This window comes from Mobula birostris, chromosome 13, assembly GCF_030028105.1.
Source record: "Mobula birostris isolate sMobBir1 chromosome 13, sMobBir1.hap1, whole genome shotgun sequence".
Classification (NCBI taxonomy): Eukaryota; Metazoa; Chordata; class Chondrichthyes; order Myliobatiformes; family Myliobatidae; genus Mobula; species Mobula birostris.
The window spans coordinates 55,728,451-55,738,083 of record NC_092382.1 but is presented as its reverse complement, the minus strand read 5'-3'; the positions used below and the strand labels follow the sequence as shown (position 1 = coordinate 55,738,083).

Genomic DNA, 9,633 nt, shown 5'->3' with positions numbered 1-9,633 from the left:
ACAGTGTCCGGGTGGGCGGTGTTTTCCTTTCCGCTCAGTGCTGAAGCCGATCGTCTGCGGGATCGGGTAGGGTGTCCTTGCAACCTGAGTGGGGATCACTTCTGCGGGCCGAAGATATCACTTTCCCATCGGTGAGTATTGAGACCGATCCCGAGCGGGGAGATCTGATGCTGGCCGTGAGTCCCGAACTGAGGGCCAATTACTCGTTTATTTTCGAGTTATCTGGGCTCGTCAGAAATGCGTAGACTTCACTTAATCTTCATTGAACAATCCAAACCAGGATCCCAAGCTGTCTATTTCCACAGAATTGAAATGGAAGTCCCGCCAACAAGTCACGTGAGGCTGTGTGCCGCAGATCTGCCCCGCCCTCCGCTTTGTGACGCAAGATCACGTGGTGTGTACTCAGACACCCTGAGCCAATAGGCTGGTCCTGGACTTATTTTCTACCTGGCATAGTTTGCATTTTGTTGTTTGTTTGTTTGTGGTTTTTGTATTGCTATACCTATAGTCTATTCTTGGTTGGTGTGGCTGTAACGAAACCCAATTTCCCTCGGGATCAATAAAGTATATCTATCTATCTATCTATCTATTATAGTATCCCCGGATGGGTGATGATGCTTCCTCCATATTGTGTTGGGAAATATGATGTTGGCCACTGAGTCCCGTTAACTTTCCCCAACTCACCTCGCTTCCTGAGGCTCCTCGCATTTGTTCTTGAGCTTTCTGGCTGTTGTGTCTTCTCTCTGAATGGGGTGGGTGAGAAAGGAGTATGTCCCAGGTTATGGGGATCTTTGATTTCACTGCCTGGTTTACCAAGGGACTGGGAAGTCCAGGGGGGAGAATGGTTTCTGTGATGTGCACACGGCCAAATGGTTAAGCTGTTGAACTAGCAATCTGAAGGTCGTGAGTTTGAGCCTCAGTTCAGGCAGCGTGTTGTGTCCGTGAGCAAAGCACTTAACCACACATTGCTCCTGCACGTTAGGAGCCCAGCGACGGTGGTTGGTGCAGTATGCACAAGACAAGATCTGTATCCAAAGGTCTCTGCAGTTCCTCGTAGACACGGGCAGAGTAGTTACCATGCAAAAGGGAGAAGTGTCCGGATGGGAAATTTTCTATGGTGTTTTGTTAAAAATTTGATGAGGGTCAAAGTATATATGGCAAAGTTCCTGTTGTTTGTTCCAGCTTTGTTATTTTAGAATCTTTTGTACTATTCATTCAGTATCTGTGTATTGCTGGAGGACCATCATTGATTGTCCTTGATCCCTTCTCCCACCTGGTTCCACCTGCACATTCCTGCCCATCTTGTTCAACCTCTGTCCAGTCTGCTAACCCCACCTGCCCTGGTTCAGTGATATGCATCAACCATCTGGGTCAACCTCAGTCCACCCTGTGTCCCACCTCCTCAGTGTTATATATCAGCAATCTTTCTTCTAACCTTTGTCTTGATTGTGAAGTGTTCCTTTGCACATTAGGGCTTGATGAGTTACTCCCAGAATCAGTTTTTGTTAGCTGGAATGCCAGAGGGTCATCAGGTTCCAGTTCTGTTGTGCATTGGTGTGGGATTGCTAGTGTTTGAACTGTGACTGGCTGACACACTGCAGTATTTTACTGGCAGCAAAGAGTACTGGGAGAGTTGGTGCTTGGGCTATTATCCTGTGATCAGCTTTCCAGGCATATGGAACTGTCGGTGTTTTGGTTTTGACTTTGGTTAGTGCTTCTACAGGTGGGGCTGGATGGTCATCCTTCTGCAGTGAAGCAGAAATTTCGAGCAGCTGGACATTGGTTGTGGGGAAATCCTGGATTGCACTACCCAGTGTGAAATGTGGGGATGATGTGTGAGACTCTCAGGGTCAGTGAGTGGCAGGTTCAGCTGTGTGACTCTGTGAGGTTGGGTCCTGGGATATCACAGTTTTTGATCCAGGTAAAATGGACCTGGGGATCGAGCTGCTTGGGCTTATGAGGTGTTGAGTGAGTATTTCTGGTCTGGGATCAGATGCTTGTTTCTGGAGTTCCTTTGGAAGCAATGACTGCTAATCTGAGGAGAGGATGAGCTCCCATTCCATCCTCAAAGGGAGAGTCCATGGGTAAATGGGCTATTCCATGTTTACAACAGTAGAAATAGACCCGTGAATTTGGTGTTCAAACTGTGTTTGGAAATCCCACCCACACCGCCCCCCCCACAACTCACTGTCACCTCTCTGTGACTCGGTGGAAATCAAGCAGAATCTCAAGTTGCTGAAGATCTGCACTAAAAGCAGAAAATGTTTGAAGTCATTCTGATAAAACGTTATTAACCTGAATTGTAAAGTTTGTTCCTCTCCCCACGGTTGTTCCTCACCAGCTGTGTGTTTCTGGAAATTCCAGTGTCTTTCTATTACATTCACCCTGGAATGGTTTATAATTCCTGAAATGAACCTGTTTTAACCTGGAAATGGAACTGGCTCGTTCTGTGACAGTAGAACAGTAAAGAAAGCACAACTTTTCCCTGTAAATTATCCTCGTACCAATCTGTCTGTTCTTCCTGGTAATGTGTTCAGTACAGTTGTTGCTAACGAGGTTTACAAGAATAATCTCAGGAATGATCAGCTTTATGTATGAGGAGCATTTGATGGTTCTGGACCTGTGCTCAATGGAGTTCAGAGGGACGGGGGGTGGGGGGGCGGTGGAGGAACATATGGTTAAGTAAACCTACTAAATGCTGAAAAGCCTGGATACAGTGGACATGGAGAGGATATTTCCATTAGATGGAGCGTCTGTGGTCTGACAGCAGTCTCAGAATAAAGATTCTTCCCTTTAAAACGGAGATGAGAAAAAAAATTGACTAAAAGATGTCTGATCTGTGGAATTTGTTGCCGCAGAGGTTGGTTGAGGCTGCCATTTGTGTATATTTATGACAGAGATTAATGTATTCATGATTACGAAGTAGCTTCAGGGTTACAGATGGAAGGCATGAATATAGTGTTGGAAAAAAAATCAGCCATGGTTGAGTGGTGGGGCAGACCAGATGGATCCAATCACCTAATTCTGTTCCTGTGTCTTATGTCTTACCATGACTGAATGATGGCTCCTTCTTATCCCATAGCATTTTGTGACATGTGAGGGACAATAAAAGATTGTTCACTGAGATCATTATATCTGCCTTCAACGTTTCATTTTCAGTGAGTTTTGTTCTTAGTAACATTAAGCAGAAATGTTTGCTTCTTTGTATTGTTAATGTGCTTCATTATCTTTCATGTTAAAGATAGACCTGCAGTGAGAGATTCATTGGAAGAAAAACCCCAACTGGAAGCAAACCACGACTGAAGACGAGGGAACAGCAACAAGTGAACCAGCCCGAGGATTGAGAGCATCAACTGGAGAGAACCCTTCTGACTTGGAGAATCCAGTGATTCGGTCAGGAGAAAGTTTGGTGAGTCTCATTTGCTCAAACACTGGTCCTTCAGACATTACATATTTGTACAAAGGATGGTAGGAAATAGTTGGAGTGAGACTGAATGTGCCCAGAAGAACCAGTTATGCCTCTGTCGACCCAGTTGTAATCACTCCAGGTCTGGTAATGTGCTTCCAGCAGCCCAGCCCTTTAAAACCACTCCCATTCTGTGGAAGTGGAATCCAGATAAAGTCACTCAGAGACCGCATAAGTACCAACTGTTTATTCCACGCACTCGGGGCTTACTCAGTTAGTCGCTCAAACAGGAACAGTCTATGACTGTACCTGCCCTATCCAGTAACTGACTAACAATTCCCCTTAAATAACAGGAATATCTGTCCAGACACCCCAAACACAAGACAGGCTGGAGCAAAAGTTATTTACTACAGGACAGCCCCTAAAGGCAAATTACAAATAGTCATAATGGCTTACACACACAGAACAGACTGAAGCTGTCCTATCTCTATGCATGACTGCACAAGGAGATAAGCATCCTGAAACCCTAGCTAGCTACCCTCAAGAAGAAATATGGCTCAGCACATCTGTTTGTCATCAGCAGTTTCTTTCAGAAGAACAGGTGATTGTTTAGCAAAGCATTAACCCTTTTACATACTTTACCATTCCCTCATTTTGATCATTACATGATCAACAAAGCAGTAATTTTTTTACAGAGAAAGCAACTGAGTACAGCATTGACTTATCAGTGGGTAAAAACAGCGTACGACAGTAATTATAACAATGATATCGACAACTATTAAGCCATAATGCAATATCATGCCCCACATATTACAGAACAGGCCTTCGAAGACCACCATTTCGACCCTTCGGTGAACCCGTGTCAATCCTGCCCTACTCTCTTGATACTGTCAGTCTCCTTGGCAGTGTGCTCGGAGAGGGATGTAATGTTAGTAGAGTCATCAGGGATATAGGTGCAGCATTCTGTGTCAATAATAGCACAGGTTCCCCCTTTCTCAGCCAGGATAAAATCTAAAGCCATATGATTCTGTGGGACTGTTTGCCGGATTGCAATCATTTCAGTGGATATTTCTGTTACTTGGGCCTGTGTTTCTGTCAGGGCCCCTGCAGTATTGTGGCCAGCTCCTCAAGTGCTGTAGCCAAATTGATTATCTCTCGAGAATTCCTGGCTACTCCATAGGAGAGAAAAGCGATCATCCAAAATCGCTCAGTCTCAGTTATTCCTCTCCGCTGCTGGGCACCTGCAAGTATGGCCAGGATGCATGTTTCCCAGTACAGGAAGTTCTGTTTGGTGGGGGCCTGAGATACCATCCCTCAAAACACTGACAGCCACAGTCATCTCTGACTGAACCACAGTTCCTCACCTCACTTCCCCGGGTGCTATTTGAGAAAGCCCATGCTGGGAGTTCCTCACTCTGGTTGAGCGGGATTACTAACATTGGAATCATAGTTTTACCATGCTGGGGAATTTCAGCACAAACCTAGCAGGCCCCCAGTTCTATCTGTTTGGCATAGGTGTGACAGAGCAACAGAAAGTTATTAACATGGGAGCCCCTGCATGCTGGGGTGAGCCCTCTCAAAGACATAAACACGAACACCACTATCAACTAATACATTTTCCTTTAGTCCAAGAGAGTCCTTCGACTCAGTTCCTTCAGTAACACGTTTGTTGTCTGTTTGATGTATCCACTGAGATTGCCCCTTCCGTTTCACAGCCGTGGGAGTGGTCAGTAACTCCAGATATGGTCCTCTCCACCGAGGTCCGAGTTTCCCTCAATCCCAGTTCTTGATCAGGACAAAATTCCCAGATTCTATGGTGGGATAGTCCCTCCTCTCTGTAGGGTAGTTCTCTTCCTTGTAAGCCTGCCATACCTGTGAATGTAATGCTTGGACATTTTTGGTTAGTTGGCCCATAGTCATGTACAACTCCAAATGCATAACGGGAGTCTGTGTAAACGTTCGCACTTTTGTCTGTTGCTGGGATACAGGCACGAGTCAGAGCAAACAGCTCAGCCTTCTGGATGAAGACAGCTGCTTCAAAAGAGGCCTGCACAACTATCTCACTGTCCGTCACTATCGCATAGCCAGAATATCCTGCTGGATTCACAAACAGCTTGCATCCTCATAAAATATTGCCTCAGGATTGAGAGGCTATTGCTGAATGGGTGGGAGAGTCTGTCCTTCTCTCAAGGTGATCCGGATAGGGGGGGTGAAATTGCCCAGAGATGGGGTACAACGTCTTGGGTTCGGTCAATATTAAAAGTGTGCCTTACCAGATGTCACGTCTTCACCTCAGACTCCTTCCAGTATCGCAGTTGGCCCACGGCCAAGTCTTGCCAGTCTCCCTTGGTGCTGGATGCTTGTTTCGTCAAGGTGTAGGCAAAGAACCCAGGCTCTTCCCTAGGCTCTTTGGCTTGAACCCGGTATCCCTGATGCCCTCACCTACAAGATGTGCATTCAGCTGCAGCTTGTAACCCTGCACTTTAAGGAGTTGGAACTTGAAGTGGAGGAATTCCGGATCATCCAGGAGTTGGAGGGTGTGATAGATATGACATGAAGAGAGGTGAGTTACACCCAAGGTGCAGGACACAGGAAACTGGGTGAGAGTCAGGAAGGGGAATGACGTTAAATAGCATCGCAGAGTACTCTTGATGCTATCCCGCACAACAACAGGTGGACCACTTTAGAAAATGCTGGGGGAGGAATTGCCTGGCAGAGAAAGGTCAAAGGGGTGATAGGGGATTCATTAGTTCGGGGAACAGAACAAGAAGGGACTAATATCCTAGTGGTAAGGCTCACTAGTGCTAGTGTGTGGGGAGATGGTGATGAAGTTAAAATAAGTTGAAGGGGAAATGGGAGCCAGCATGACAAAACAGATCGTGTCGATGGTGAATTGAATTCAATTGACTTTATTACATGCATCCTTCATACATATGAGGAGTAGAAATCTTTATGTCTCCATCTAAATGTTCAATATGTAATTTATAGTAATTTATAATAAATAGTTTGACAGAGGGCAGTCAATATAACACAGAAGTGCAATTGTATCAGCATGAATTAATCAGTCTGATGGCTTGGTGATGTCCCGGAGTCTGTTGGTCCTTTTGCTATGGTACCGTTTCCTGGATGGTAGCAGCAGGAACAGTTTGTGGTCGTGATGAATTGTGTCCCCAATATCCTTTGGGCCCTTTTTACACACCTGTATCTGTAAATGTCCTGAATAGTGGGAAGTTCACATCTATAGATGTGCTCAGCTGTCCGCACCACTCTCTGCAGGTTCCTGCGATTAAGGGAAGTACAGTTCCCATATCAGGCAGTGATGCAGCCAGTCAGGATGCACTCAATTGTGTTCCTGTAGAAAGTCCTTAGAATTTCAGGCCCCATCCCAGACTTCTTCAACCATCTGAGGTGAAAGAGGAGCTGTTGTGCTCTTTTCACAACACAGCCGGTATGTAGAGACCATGTGAGATCCTTGGTGATGTTTATGCCGAGGAACTTTAAGCTGTTCACCCTCTCAACCCCAGATCCATTGATGCCAATAGGGGTTAGCCTGTCTCCATTCCTCCTGTCGTCCACAATCAGCTCCTTTGTTTTTGTGACAATGAGGGAGAGTTTGTTTTCTTGACACCAGTCAGATGTTGTTCAGACATCAGATAGAGTCAGCAATCAAATGTTTGAGCATGATGTGATGAATGTGCTGAGCTGAGTATATCACAATGCAAGAAGCATCGTAGGAAACCAGATGAGCTCAGGACAGGGAATTATCATATTGTAGCTATTATCGGGACTTGGTTGCACCCAACAGTCTGAGGGATTTAGAGAAACCAAATTTGTAGAGAGATCGCAGACTATGCCAGAAACAAAGGTTGATTCAGTAAGTGATTTTAACTTTCCATGTATTGACTGGGACTTCCATACTGTAAAAGGACTAGATGGGGTAGAGTTTGTCAAATGTGCCCTTAATCAGTATATAGAATTCCCAATGCAGAAGTGTGCAATAAGCTGTTAGGAAATGATCCAGGGCTGGAGACAGAAATCAGTGATCACAATGCCATGAGATTCCAAGTAAATATGGAAAAAGAGAGGTCTGGATCATGGGTTGAGATTTTAAATTGGAGAATGGTCAATTTTGATGGTATCAGAAAGGATCTGACAAGTGTGATTTGGGACAGGCTGTTTTCTGGCAAAGTAGTACTTGTGGGTGGGAGGCTACAGAAGTGACATTTTGAGGATGTAGAGTTTGCATGTGCCTGCCAAAATAAAAGTTGAAAGGTAACTGGTGCAGGGAACCTTGGTTTTGAAGAGATATTGAGGCCCCAGATATTTTGTACCTGCAAATGCCTCAGACTTTTGGGTGCTACCAAAACACATTAATGACTGCAATATCAAAATTCCACACACTGAGCTTGTCTGACTTTATTTTTAGTCATCTTCTGTTGGATTCTAAAAACTTCCCAACACTTTTTGCTCCTTTGTTTGCCCTCTCTTTGACTTTTATGTCGGCTTTGGCTTCTCAGTTTAGCCACGGTTGTGTCCTCCTGCCTTTCCAATGCTTCCATTTCATTCGGAAGTATCGATCACTCAGCTTCCGAATTGTTCCCAGAATCTCCAGCCATTGCTGCTCCGTCATCACTCTTACCTTTCTCTTCCAAACAAGTCTGGCCGGCTTCTCTGTCATAGAAACATGGAAAAGTTCAGTACGGAAACAGGCTATTTGGCCCATCTAGTCAATGCTGAAAAAACATTTAAGCTGTCTAATGCCACTACCTGCACCAGGACCATCACCCTCCATACCGCTGCCATCAAGGTACCTATCAAACTTCTCTTAATTGTGAAATTGAGCTCATACTCACCACTTGTGCTGACGTCTAATTCTACACTCTCACGACCATTTCAGTAAAGAGCTTTTCCAAATGGTCCAAATTTTCCAAATGTTTCCTGAGGTCTGAACAACATCTGTCTCAAAACCCCTCCACTCTCTGTTCTGTTATTCAGGCTCCCATTCGCCCTGCAAATTTATTTTGACACCTCCCCCCCCAACCTCCCACCATGCAGCTCCATCACCCCTTTGACTTTCGTCTCCCAGATCAATAAAAAGGAAGCGCATACCAGGTACAGGCAGACAGGAACAAATGAGGTATTTATAGACAATAGACAATAGGTGCAGGAGTAGGCCATTCGGCCCTTTGAGCCAGCACCTCCATTCACTGTGATCATGGCTGATCATCCACTATCAGTATCCAGTTCCTGCCTTGTCCCCATAACCTTTGATTCCGCTATCTTTAAGAGCTCTATCCATCTCTTTCTTGAAAGCATCCAGAGACTTGGCCTCCACAGCCTTCTGGGGCAGAGCATTCCATATATCCACCACTCTCTGGGTGAAAAAGCTTTTCCTGAACTCCATTCTAAATGGCCTACCCCTTATTCTTAAACTATGGCCTCTAGTTGTCGACTCACCCATCAGTGGGAACATGCTTCCTGCCTCGAGCGTGCCTAATCCCTTAATAATCTTATATGTTTCAATAAGATCCTCTAAATTCCAGAGTATACAAGCCCAGTTGCTCCAATCTTTCGACATATGACAGTCCCGCCATCCCGCGAATTAACCTTGTGAACCTACGCTGCACTCCCTCAATAGGAAGAATGTCCTTTCTCAAATTTGGAGACCAAAACTGCACACAGTACTCCAGGTGTGGTTATGAAATACAGGAAATTGAAGTGAACACTTATGAAAGAAATAAAGAAGGCATGAGATTGTCTCAGCAGACAAGGTGGAGGAGAATCCTCAGGGATTCTGCAGATTTGTTAAGAGCGAAAAGATTGCAAGGGAAAAAGTTAATCCTCTGGAAGATCAGAATGGTAATCCATATGAGGAGACAAAATAGATGGGGGAGATTTTTGTTTGCATCCATAATTACATGGGAGACGGACACAGTCTATAGAAGTGAGGCAAAGCAGCATCAACTTCATGGACCCTGTACAGATTAAGGAGGTGGAGGTGTTTGCTGTCTTTAGGCAAATTAGCGTGGATAAATCCCCAGGGCCTGACAAGTTGTTCCCTAAGACCCCGGGGAAGACAAGTGCAGAAATTGTCGGGGCACAAGCACAGATATTTAAATCATTCCAAGTGACAAGGGAGGTGCTGGAGGATTGGAAGACAGCCAATGTTTTTCCACTTTTCAAGAAAGGCTCTAAAAATAAAGTAAAATATTGTATGTCGGTGAGCT

At 45.1% G+C, this 9,633-nt stretch overlaps 1 protein-coding gene across 4 annotated transcripts in view; it reads left to right on the top strand.

The window, feature by feature from the left end:
* LOC140206855 (uncharacterized) overlaps positions 1-9,633 on the top strand; it is a 30,249-nt gene continuing 20,616 nt past the window's right edge. For 3 of the 4 annotated variants that reach the window (XR_011888408.1, XR_011888409.1, XM_072275100.1), the window contains exons 1-2: positions 1-131; positions 3,242-3,409. The gene's annotated coding sequence lies outside the window, so the exon portion shown is untranslated. The remainder of the gene's footprint in view (positions 132-3,241; positions 3,410-9,633) is intronic. The other variant, XM_072275101.1, reaches the window with a different exon arrangement.